We start from the raw sequence: 12989 nt of genomic DNA, 5'->3' as shown, positions 1-12989 counted from the left end.
AAAGAGAAGGTACCAGGTAAAAGAAAACATGGAGGGATTTGTACTTTAGTCTCTGTCTCTTTCTAGCACAGTACGTGAGAAAACTACGTCGACAATATTAACAGAAACTGTAGCTTCAACACAGGTCTGCGATGATTCCTGACCATCTGATATAATGATAAGTAATTGTACGATGGCCCCACTTTATAACCTTTGGTGATTAAAGGGGGTTTGTGATGGTGCAAGGAAATTAAAGGGCTCGAGATTCTGGTTCCACGCGCAGACTCTCTTGAAAATTGAATGTTATATGCTAGAGTACAATGATTAGTCAAAACACATCTAATTTATTATTTTATTTTTTATTTTTTTAGATTTAATTATTTATTTTTTTATTTGAGATAATTTATAAAATTTTATTTTTATCAATTTTATTTTTATTCAATTTTTAAATTGTAAGATTTATTTCTTATTATTTTAATAAACTTTAAAAAAATATTAATAAGTTATTTTCCAACTCATTTTTAATAATATAACTAAATACCGAAAAGTATTTTTCAATTTATTTTATATGATACCATCAAACATCAGAAAATAATTTACTTTTCAGTAAACAAACAGAATTATAATCAGTTTAAAAAAAATAAAAGTGAGTGTGTAACGTTATTAATTTGCATTAATTGTAATAAAAAAACTTCACTGGCTCCTTCCAATTATTTCAACAAATGTTTTGTATTTTTTTTGAAAAACAATTTCAGAACTTATTTGGTATAGTCGTCAGTTTTTTTTTCTAGTTTTTTATGTATAGTATCTTTTAATAATATTTTTTATTTAAAAATATATCAAAAAAATATTTTATTATTATTTTCACATCAATATATTAAAATCATAGTATTCAATTTAATATTTTTTCAAACTAAAATATTCTTAGACTCTCATCTTTCCAAAAAAAAAAAACAAATAAATTACTCACCATAATAAGTTCTATTATTTTTTAATGTCTTTTATTGTTAGTTTTTCTGTCATTATTCTTTATTTTTTAAAGTTTTTTTCACGGATTTAAAAATAAAAAAGGTACAAACCCATCCTTAGTTAATGGATATGTTTATTAAGGTACGTGAGATGAATCACTTGTCATCTTCAAAAAACAATGGAGGCTAAACGCACAATTAAATTAAATAAGATTAGGTGAAACCATATCAAACTCTAATTATAAAACCCCATCTGATTAGGTTAATTTAAATGGTCGTTGGCTTGAGACCGGATTGGTTGAAAAATTTGATATATTTTTATCTAAAAAAAAAAAAAGAAGCTTGGGCTCAACTAAATTAACCCTATGTATGACCCAGATACCGTACCGAGTCAATCCCGTGATGAAGTCTTATATAACTAATATTGTGTCAAATTCAAGACAAGGGATGCCCATCAAGCGAGTGACGTCATGGCTCGCCCGCGCCTTGAATAGTTTCATGGTAGATACAGAGAACAAGCGCCAGCCAATCACGACTTCATCACGATCTCCTGATGGACGCGTCGGAAACACCGATGACAGCCCCCGCGTTTTCAGGATTTTGAATATAATTGTCTATTAAAATAATATATATGTTTTATTTTTAAATTTTTTTTATAAAAATATTAAAAAAATAAATAAATTTTTCTTGATCCCATGCTATCTCATACAGCCCAAAGTGGTGAAACAAACAGATTGACCATAAGACTTTGAATTCAACTGAAATAAATTCTAGCTTGTTTCTGTTGTAAGAAATAAAAAACGTCTATATTGATTTTGAATTTTCAAGAGGTCCCCTGAAGGTCCTTGTGATGCATTGAACAGTTTGACCCTGAGCCCTAAACTAGTCAACTCGATACCCAATTACATCAGTGAACTATTTTCTCCCTCTCTAGTTTTAGCATTAATTTTACCATTTTTTTTTCTAAAATCAACTACAATATTAATATTAATGTGGGGCAATGCCCAGCACGTTTAGTTTTATAAATTTGTGTTTGATATTATGATATAAAGTATTTTTAAAATAATATTTATTATTAGAAAATATATTAAAATTATTTTTTTTATTTCAGCACATCAAAATCATTAAAATACATATACTTTTAAAAAGTATTCAAAAGCGAAAGTTACTACACTCTTAAACGGGTTCGTACCGGTAAAGAACTAATTCAATTCAAAAACTTAAATTTTTAAATGGAATCTCAAGATATGATTTATATTATTCTTTAATACATTCTATAAAGTGAAAGTCATTTGAGTTTGAAACTTATATAAATTTACATTTTATCAAATAAATAAAGATGATGAGATTTGAACTTCTAACTGCTTGGTTATTATGATTCTAATACCATATTAAAGAATCAATTCAACTAAAAAACTTAAATTTTTAGAAGAGATTCTAAATTATAATTCATATTATTCTCCAAAGCCTGCTACCATAACTTCATTTAATATTCAGTCAAGTTGTTCCTCAAGTCACTAATGCACGGATTGGTTTGATAATCCAATTATCTTGTTTTGACAACTATGATTGTTTTTGCTGGTCTCAGCTCAAGATAAACTAAGGATTTGCTTTTCATGAAGTTAAAATAAGTAAAATTAAAAGGGAGGAGACATGTTAATCTCCAGCTAGTGATGACCTTGCAAGCCATGGACTTTTCAGTGATGAAAATTTCTAAGGAAACAATTGTACGTGTTGATCATGATATAAAACGAACAATACCTCACCAGGAAAGAAAATATGAAAACACTGCCGGATTCTGATTTTGACATTCTCGTTGTTGGTAGCCCTTTGACAAACGCATGGCGTTCTAGAACAAGAGAAAAACTTGGTGGCCAATTTTCAGTTTGAACAAGACATTATGATCCAAGACAGTAGAGCCATTTGCTACATGTTAAGGCAACCTTCTCCTGTGATTTTTTTTTTAGAATTATCCTTTTGATTATCAAATCAACCAACCAATGATAATCCTGCTACAACTATACAAAAAATACAATGATGCAGGCAGCTTTGCTTCTGGGAGCTAGAATGCTCAAGCAAGTTAACCATTCCATCATATCTGATCTCTTGTTCCAAAATCCTCAACGGTGAACTCAGCAGCAGATTTCCGTAACAGTGCGAAAGCAGTGCGCGGCGGGAACGCTGGCCTACGTTGTCGAGCCCGCAAGGGCTGTCTCCGCGGCAGGCCCGCCCTGCTCGGGGCACAGCTGTAAACCATTACATAACAACTAGCTAAGCCACCAAGCATTTATACAGCTGCAAAACTTTGCTACATTCAGCATATAAAACTACTCATAATTAACTGTTACTTGCATCGAATTTTCTACGAATGTTCACCTTCTTAAGCGTCATGGAAACATCTAAGAGGCAACGAGTAGTGTTAACCAGCAAATTTGCCATTTTTTTGGAGCCTTTTTTATTGATATTGATTCCTTCCATTCATGTCAAATAACATAGAGTATATATAGTTCAAATCTAACCTGACAGGGTATACTAATCCAATATCTAATTTGGATCGGATGTGTAATTAGATTAATTAAGATAATAACTCGGTCAAAACTTGGCTTTGTTCATTCAATTAAAATGCAACTATATTAAAAGTTTAATTAAAAAAAAAATCTTGATTGTTCAAAGTAGATTCGAAACTTAATCCTTTTTTATGAATTAATATTTTTTGTCAACTCTTAGTTTTAATATTATTTACACAATTTTAATGCTATATAGTGTTATAATTGATCAACTAAGTCAATCCACTAATTCAATAAGTTAACATGCAATTCAATAACTTAAGGTTTTGGCTTGACCAAGTTTCAAATTGAGTTCAACAACTCTGATACATATACTAATATGATTATTTAATTTGGATCGAATATATAATTAGATTGGCTAAAATTTTACTCACCTAGTTAAAATTCAAAATTTCATCTAATTAAAAGTTTCATTTTGAAAATAAAATAAAATACCTTTAGATTAAAAAATTAATCTTCTTTTATCAACTAATTTTTTTTTGCCAATTATTAGTTTTAATACAATTTAAATATTATATATCATTACAATTGATTAACTAATTCAACCCAATGAGTTAATAAGTTGATTTAATTACGTGATTTAAGGTGTCGGCTTGGTGAAGTCTTGGAACGAGTTCGGCAATTAAAATACACACCAATATTTATATACCATGCCAATAACACGAAAATATTTTTCTTATTGTATGACGTTGTCTTCGATCCTACTCTCTCTCTCTCTCTCTCTCTCTGCCATGGTTGGCAGATCAGACAGCGAAACATAACCTCACGAGTTGATACGATGTCGGGTGTAGCCGTGTAGGGTCTGCCTGGAAGGCCTAGCAGCATATGCAAAATTTTAGATCAAACTAAGGAAATGTTTATCTTCTGAACTGAGGAAACGTGATTTATTTTCATGAGAGACCCACCATATTTCGCGTTTAAAACGTAGGTCAGCAGACAGCAGTTTCACGCTATTTTTCTCTGGCTCCACATAGTGGCTGTTCGCTTTTGCAAGAGTAAACAATGAATTTAATTCACTCTCCAGTGTTTTCGCTTTCCACTTTGTTGATCCATTTAGAGAACTATTGACATGTTCTAGTGAGACCAAATTCAGTCTAAATTTTGTTTTTTTTTTTTTAATTCTGGTTTGACCGGATCCGATAAAAAAAATCTATTTTTTTAATTGTGTTTTACTTAAAAATTTGGTATTTAATATTATTCAATGACATTACATAAATTAGAAAGAGATCACATGATATGTAATATTTGAAGAATTTGATCGCAATTTCAATTTTGTTCCCGATGATATTTTACCTGATTTTATTGCTCATTTAAAAAACCATGAAAACTGTAATCCTTATCAGATGAATTTCATACGTGATGGAATTATAGATAGGTTAATAGAACAATAAAAAATATTTGATATAAAAGTATTATTTATTTAATGATATAATAATAGTAGTTAAATCTACAATATTTAAATTAAAAATCTTCAATATAATAATGATATATATATATAACCTTAATTTGAAAAGTATTTTTTTACCAAACACATTAAACTATTTTTTATTCAATCTTAATTTCAACCACGGTTTTAACTAAATATATATAAATATAAAACCAATCTCAGCCAAAAATACTTTTTATAAAACAATTTTTTTTCAAATCACAACCATAAAAAATACCGCAATACCAAAGATATTCTTATCTAGACCCATTTGTTCATGCAAATATCATGTTTTCCTCTTTTATGATTCTCTCAATTTCATAATTTCTTTGCTTAGAAAAAGAAAGAAAGAAAATAAAAAACACATGAGTATTTTTTTAAAGTATATATTTTTAGTTATTTTATAACCTTAATTTGAAAAGTATTTTTTTACCAAACATATTAAACTATTTTTTATTCAACCTCAATTTTAACTGTATTTTTATAAAATAATTTTTTTCAAATCATAACCATAAAAACTACCACAATATCATGTTTTCCTTTTTTATGATTCTCTCAATTTCATAGTTTCTTTGCTTAGAAAAAAAAAGAAAGAAAATAAAAAAACGTATGAGTATTTTTTTTTGTTGGGAAAAAAACCTCCATATGATCATCGAGCATATTTGAAGAGAAGCGAATTAAGTTTTTTTAAAAAAAATAAAAAACAAGAAATAATTAATTTAATTAAATCAAAATATCTGATAACACCATTAAAATTTAATTTAGAAAATAAGATTTTAATTTTTCTTTTTTAAATAATAGCATTTTAATTCACCCTTGATAAATTTGTGATTGGACCAAACTAAACTATGTTTAAATACTTTTCCAAAACTCGATCTTAAAGAAGCAATTTCTATCAAAATCAAAATGACAATTATTTATTTATTTATTTTAAAGTTAGTGGTCGTGTTACTTCATTAATTGAGCAAACTCCTTTTTCTTTAGTGAGATTATGATAATTGCTGGAGCTTTCCTCGCATGGAGAACATGGACCCACCAACAATATCATGCAGGTCAACACACAGAAACACTACCATTTCAGCCAATAGCCCTGCATCTCCGCCGTGTCTGATATAATAAAACTCACATTCAGAAAACCTAATCGATCGGCAATGTTCTTAGAGCGTGTTTGGCGGTATGGTTGCGGGTGCTTTTTAAATAACTTTTCGTGTCAAAATACATGCCAACAATGTTTTTTTATTTTTTAAAAATCATTTTTGACATCAGCACATCAAAACGATCCAAAACGTACAAACCATATTAAATTTTAGCAAAAAAAAAAACAAAAAATTTTCAAATTTTTTGGGAACGCGGCCGCAGCCGCGTTCCCAAACGGTGCCTTAGTCTCCTCGATTTGACCCTTGACAACGACAGGGATAAAGGTCTAATAACCCTTTTGACGAGTTTATTAGGCTGTGTTTGAATTTATTATTATTATTTTTTAAAGTGTTTTTTATTTAAAATAATATTAAAATAATATTTTTTATTTTTAAAAAAATATTTTTAATATTAACATATTAAAATAATTTAAAAATATCAAAAAATATCAATCTAAAATAAAAAAATCAAAAATATTTTCAAAACAGAAAAAAAACTTAAGAATAGACAGGAATCTGTTGATTTTAGTGGACCGGGGGGGGGGGGGGGGGGCAAGCATCAGCATACTTTAAACCTTATCATATAGTAAATTAAAGACCATTTATTATAGTTGACTAATTATGTTGCATAATTATGATTCATGCACTTTCAGATCGTTATATTTATGATTAACACTATTTTATACCATGCAATATGTATAATTACTGTATAAAATATATTTTTAGCAATATTATATAAATTAAAACATTTGTAAAGTTGAATCATATGCACTAATATGTTGAATTGATTTATTTTTATAAATTATACATTGATATATCCATATATATATATATATAAACATTTTTATTAATATATTGATGTCTATATATACAATAATGATGAAATGGTTACTTTATTTTTGGTTATTTTAGGAGATGTGTTGTGTTTCCTCCTCTTATTAAATGTGTGTTTGGTAATGTAGTGGGCGATGTTTTTAAAAATATTTTTTAATTAAAAATAAATTATTTTTTAAAAATATTTTATATTAGCATATCAAAACCATAAAAATATATTAATTTTATGTTTTTTTAGAAAAAAAATAATTTAAAAAACATAAGCCGCTACAATATCAAACAGGATAATATTTTATCAAAAAATAAACTATCTTGATCAATTACAAAACACATTCAAACATGAGAAAATCAAAAAACAAAAAAAATAGTTTCCAACAAACAAAGGGATAAATGGATGTGTAAGAAACATTAATGAGGAGAAAACTATTTATTATATCTCAAGGTGTAAAAACTAAGAAAGTGTTTGAGATTATGGTGTATGATATTTTTTAAAATAATTTTTTTATTTGAAAATATATAAAAATAAATATTTTTTTATTTCAGATATTAAAACATCAAAATCATAAAAAAATATTAATTTAATATTTTTAAATGAAAAAACATATAAAACAAAATTTAAAAGCTAGTCTTGAAAGACCCTCTAAAACGAGAGAGTGGATCCATCCATCACCTTCACCATAGCTTTCATGGTATACAGGCTGGCACGAAACGACTCATCAATAAGCTCGCACCAGCATACCACATCGGCTGACCACTCGAATAGTTCCGACCGACCCAGATGGTCACTTACATCGAAGGAGTATGGATCAACTTATTTTTGTCAAGTTTTTTATTTTTATTTTTTAAGTTAAGACAGTTAAACCATTGGATCTGAATATGATTGAAGCCGGCAACTAAGGCTGAAGCCCAAATACTTAAGAAGCCTAAATACGGGCCGGGACAACAAGCCAACACAATGGGCTTGCAAGCTCAAGAGGGCTTAATCCACATAGAAGGAAATATGTGGAAGAACAGGACTCCAAAGATTAATTATTATTATTGAAGCATGTTAGTTTACTTTGCGAGTTATATTGCAGGTTGTGTAAAAAACAATTAAACATAAAATAATAATATTTAGGTTATATTTTTTTATTTGATATTTTTATTAAACTCAATTTGATAAAATACGTTAAATTTAAATATTATTAACTTAATTTCTTTATCTCTAATTTTAAATTAAATAATTTAAAAACATGATAACTTTAATATTCTTATTAAAATTTATGATTCAAAATTGACTTGTAATAACTGTTCATTTAACAATAACTTAGGGTTTATTTGACATTGTAGTAACGTTGATGATTTAAAGTGTTTTTTGTTAATGTATCAAAATAAATTTTTTTTATTTTTTAAAAATTATTTTTAACATCAATATATCAAAACAATATAAAAATATATAAAAAATTTCATTTTAAGCAAGTGTTTTTTTATAAAAAATTAAAGAGAAGACGACACCACGTTTCTAAACACACTAACAGGGTAGTCTTTAGCTAGCTATAAAATATAAATTATGGAGGATTTAAGACTAATAAGAAGCAGCTTGACACTCGACAGTGCCAGTTGACGTAGCTGCAAAAATTGCCTGCCCCACCTGATCTTTCACTGCAGGCTACAAGACAGAAACCAGGCAAGAGATTTGAGTGCAAGACCAAATATTCAGCACAGAAGCCTTGGAAGCTATGGTTAAGATCAATGCGTGGAATCAGTGGTTGAAAATTCAATCCTGCTTCTACTTTATCTTGACCTCCATGGCAATGCGAGTCATACCTTTCAACCCTCTTATAATAATTGCGCATCATATCTTATCCGGATAATTAAAGCCACAGATGTTTTATCTCCTTGGAGCTTGTAGGTTACTAACTTCTTCACATAATCACAGAATTATGTCCAACCAATGTAGTACAGCACACATGCAATCTGTAAAGGCTACCCTATATGTATGATCTATGCCTCATAACTCTTTACGCATATAGCTGGAGAACCAGATCACCGAAGATCCTCCTGTTTGCCAGAAGCAGATTCAGGTCTCAATGATGTTTTTTGGCCTAACCGCTCTTTCTTTCAAAGAATCCCAGGAAAAGTGGTTTGCACTTTGCATGCTTATGCTACCACACATGCAATTAGGACCAGGTAAAAGTAGGGAATTTTCCAATCCATGTAGGTTGAGATTCTTATGATTTTTGACCCATAAACAAGAGAGATACTATGGCATAAGCAATCAGATATTCCATAAATGTTCTGCGTGGCTATGTAGACGTCTTGCCTTCACAAAACCTTTATCAACACCTTACTACCACCCTTCCAAATGTGAGGTGCAAATCTGGGATTAAAACATATTCCACAGGACTGGAAAAAAAATGAAAGAAAACAGAGAAAGAAAGAATCTGTGGGATTTACTTTCATGGTGGTCGATTTGAGGTGATAAGGATTCCAAATATCAGAGAAGATAACGTCCTATAAGGACCACTATACATGATAGAGATTCCCTTCACATTGTCAAAGGTCTCTCTCATCTAATGATTTGCCTCCACTGCTCCACCCTCTCTTTTTTCAGTCCAGAAACTAAACAAGCCATTCAACAATCACCATAGCTAATTTCAAGTTTCTTTTCCTTTTCAATCTCTCCTATATCTAACCATAGTTGGCCTATATGAATTCTTTGCTCAATGCAATTTTATCAGAATAAAAAGATAGCTGCAATAGAATTATTGGCAAGCTTACACAAAAAACAGAAAACGAAACCTGCTGGGCATTCGAAATTTTCTTCACAGAAGTGCCTGAAAGGCATGGAATTAATTAAGCGCCAAGTGTGTACCTTTTCAATGCCTTTAAAACGACATGAAGAATTTATCCCTCATAGATATTAGCTTAATGCTGGACTTTAAAAAACATACTGCATAATATTACATCAAGCCATCAACTGAAATGATACACCATGCTTTAAGATATCATAGCAAAACAAAGCATGGGGAAGCGGCTAAAAATCTAATTTCCGTGCTCTATAGTCCATAAAGAAATTTCTAGATTCTAGCAGTGAAACAAGACAGGGCAGTTCCACTTGCAAAAGGTTAGTCCATGGAAAGCAACTTGCTTGGTAGGCAAATGAGGTTCGTCAGTATCCGCTAGATCGATATTATCTCAAGCTGAGCATATACCTCGCGTAACAACGAGTTATTTTTTACTTTCCACTTCCAAGCAAGAAATTCATTTAATTTTGGCTAGAATAAAAGGCAAGTGGAAGCGTCGAGTCATAAAATTTGTACTGTAGTAAGAAAAAACATGAACCGAGCATGATGAGAATGATCAGAAAGAAGATCTTCTTAGATTTTGAAGTGGACCAGTGAGATGAACATTGACAAAGAAACGACCTTGAATGGTTTACATGCCAACCTATCAATACCTCACCTAACAGCTTGATTACGAAGAAGGTTAGCAGCCGCAAGAGGGAGTAGTAGTACTGGGCACCAGTGTCCTGAGATGAAGTTACAAAAGAGGAGCAAACAGACAGGCAATAATTAGATGACAATGAAATCGAACTTTACCCTGTCTGTTACCATAGATCCAACATTGGAATGAAGATAAACAATCAAAACACTTTTTTACAACTCTTGACCTCCACTCAAATATTTTGTTTTCCTGACAAAAGTAGAAGTCCATGCTATTAACAACGAGTGGAGACATTAGATCCGCGTCACTTATTGTATAGAACCCAGCGTTTTCAACAGATAAAGGTTACAGATTGCAGGATTCTTTCATCTCAAGTGCCTCTTCTATGATGATTATTAATCCATAATATATATCATTTCTATTTGGACTATTTCTGTACAATTTCCAAATACAAACGAAGTTGATGTCCAAATCGACATTAAGAAAGAAAAGGGAATCCCTCCACTATTCTCAATTTTTGAACAATGGAGAAGAGAATATTAATCATATAACATTTAAACACAGACAAAATTCATGTCAAGATCGACATTAAAATTGAAAAGAGAATACCGCCCCACCCTACCCGTCCGACTTTTCCCAGAGGAAACTGGGAGAAATGAAAATGGGGAGTAACTCAAGAGGGTGTCTTCCTATTCCTCAAGTCAGAATAATTTTTGTGATTTCTCAATCTACTAGCAGACATACACAAGCATAGCTCTGAGGGCTTGTGATATTGAAAATATTCATTTGTATGGAGGTTTTGTTGCAACAAATGCTGATATTGTTGTCTGAGAATCAAGTTAAAAAAGGAGAGGCCTTTTGCCTTCAAGATGAGACAGTCAATCCTATGTTTATTGTAACTACAATCATCACGTCCCCATGGAAGTCTTAATTTATTTTTCTTGTAGTATCAATTGCTTACATGTATCACTATTTTATTTATATATAATATATTTAATTTTATTAAATAAAAATATTATTTATTTTTAATATTTATTTATATTTAATTTATAAATTTAATAATTGATAAATAAATCTAAAGTTAAACTAAATTCCATAGAACAAAAAATATTTTACAAAAAAAATTATAAAGATATTATAATTATAAAAATTTTATTACATCAAAGTATTGCTCCTAAATATTTTTAGTTAATGCTCTTTTAATACTAGATATTTATTAAAGCCATAAAGACTGATACATATTATGTATTTTCCTTTATAAAAGAAAGTAATTGTTCTCGTAAACTGTGGTATAAGAGATATCTAAAACTAATATGTAGGTATTTGTCATAAGACATATACATTACTGAACTGAGCCGCAAAAAAATTTCATATGAAGATATCACCTGTGTTTATAGAAAGACTCATGTGATGGTCGAGTAAGTGATCCTTAGACTTAAAATTATTAAGTTAGAGATTAAACTAGAATAATTAATTAAGTGTGACTTGATTGAAAATAATTTTAGAAATTAAGCACTAGAATGTATTTAATTCAGGGATTATAATTCTAGTCTTAGAATAATCAAGTAGAGATTTGATTTATTAAATTTATAAAATTATCCTTAAATAATATATGGATATTATTTCAGGGACAAATAAATATTTTATTATTTATAGAGTTTTTAGGATTCTCTATAGATATAAAGTTATGCCTTTTATTTTAAAGAGGTTATTTATTAAATAGAAAAATCATATATGTCACATTATAAAAAGTCAACACTCTAAGCATAATAATTTCTCTTTTTTAAATAGAAATTTATGAGATTTTTTACTGGTTGTTCATATGAATTACTATTAGAGATCAAATAATTGGATGACTTGTGGTTTGCAACAACTCAGTCTTTAAAAAATTATTAAAAATAAAAAAGATTAAATCTTTAAATAATAAATCTCTAAACATTTCTAGATTTATTTAACAATATCTTAGAAACTCTTGAATATTTGCGTGTATGGATTTCAAGAACCTCACACGAAGGGCAATAAACACTAGTTGCTAAAAGACTGCAGCACTGAACTCTGCCGATTTTGCAACCAAACAAGCTGCAGCACTGAGCACTAGTCAATCCTATGTTCTTTTCAACAAGCCAGCTAGAAATACTAATAGTAGCAGCGAGCAAAGACTGCGGAAAAAATCATTCACAGGAATAGGGATTTAATTGATAAGCAATTAAAATTGGAAAGAACTATCTATTCTACTGCTTTATGTCAGAAACTCCAGACCAAGTTGCTCAAGCTTCCATTTGACGAATGACACTAAGAAAGTATTGTTTTTCTCTTGAATTGCTACAACTATCAGCGGAACAAAAGAGGAGTGCGATCATAACATTGTAAGAAGACAACAAGTTGTAAAATCGCTGCAGCTAATTCCATTACAGGGTACATCTGATCGTATCGTCCGCCGACCAGTAACTAGAAAAGGAAAATCCCACTTGCCAATGATAAAAATCAAGAAAATTGTTCGGCTAAGAAAATAAAGAGCCTGTCCTTTGATACTGATTCTTCCCTTTCACTCTCTACTCCATCTTGTGGCTCGTAAGTGGACGAGTCACGCTATATTCTGCTCTTTTGGAAGATATATTCTCCCACTGTCTTACCCCACTACTCTCCCCTGCTT

Source organism: Populus nigra, chromosome 14 (assembly GCF_951802175.1).
Source record: "Populus nigra chromosome 14, ddPopNigr1.1, whole genome shotgun sequence".
Lineage (NCBI taxonomy): Eukaryota > Viridiplantae > Streptophyta > Magnoliopsida > Malpighiales > Salicaceae > Populus > Populus nigra.
The sequence above is the reverse complement of the archived record's forward strand: the minus strand, read 5'-3'. Positions refer to the sequence as shown.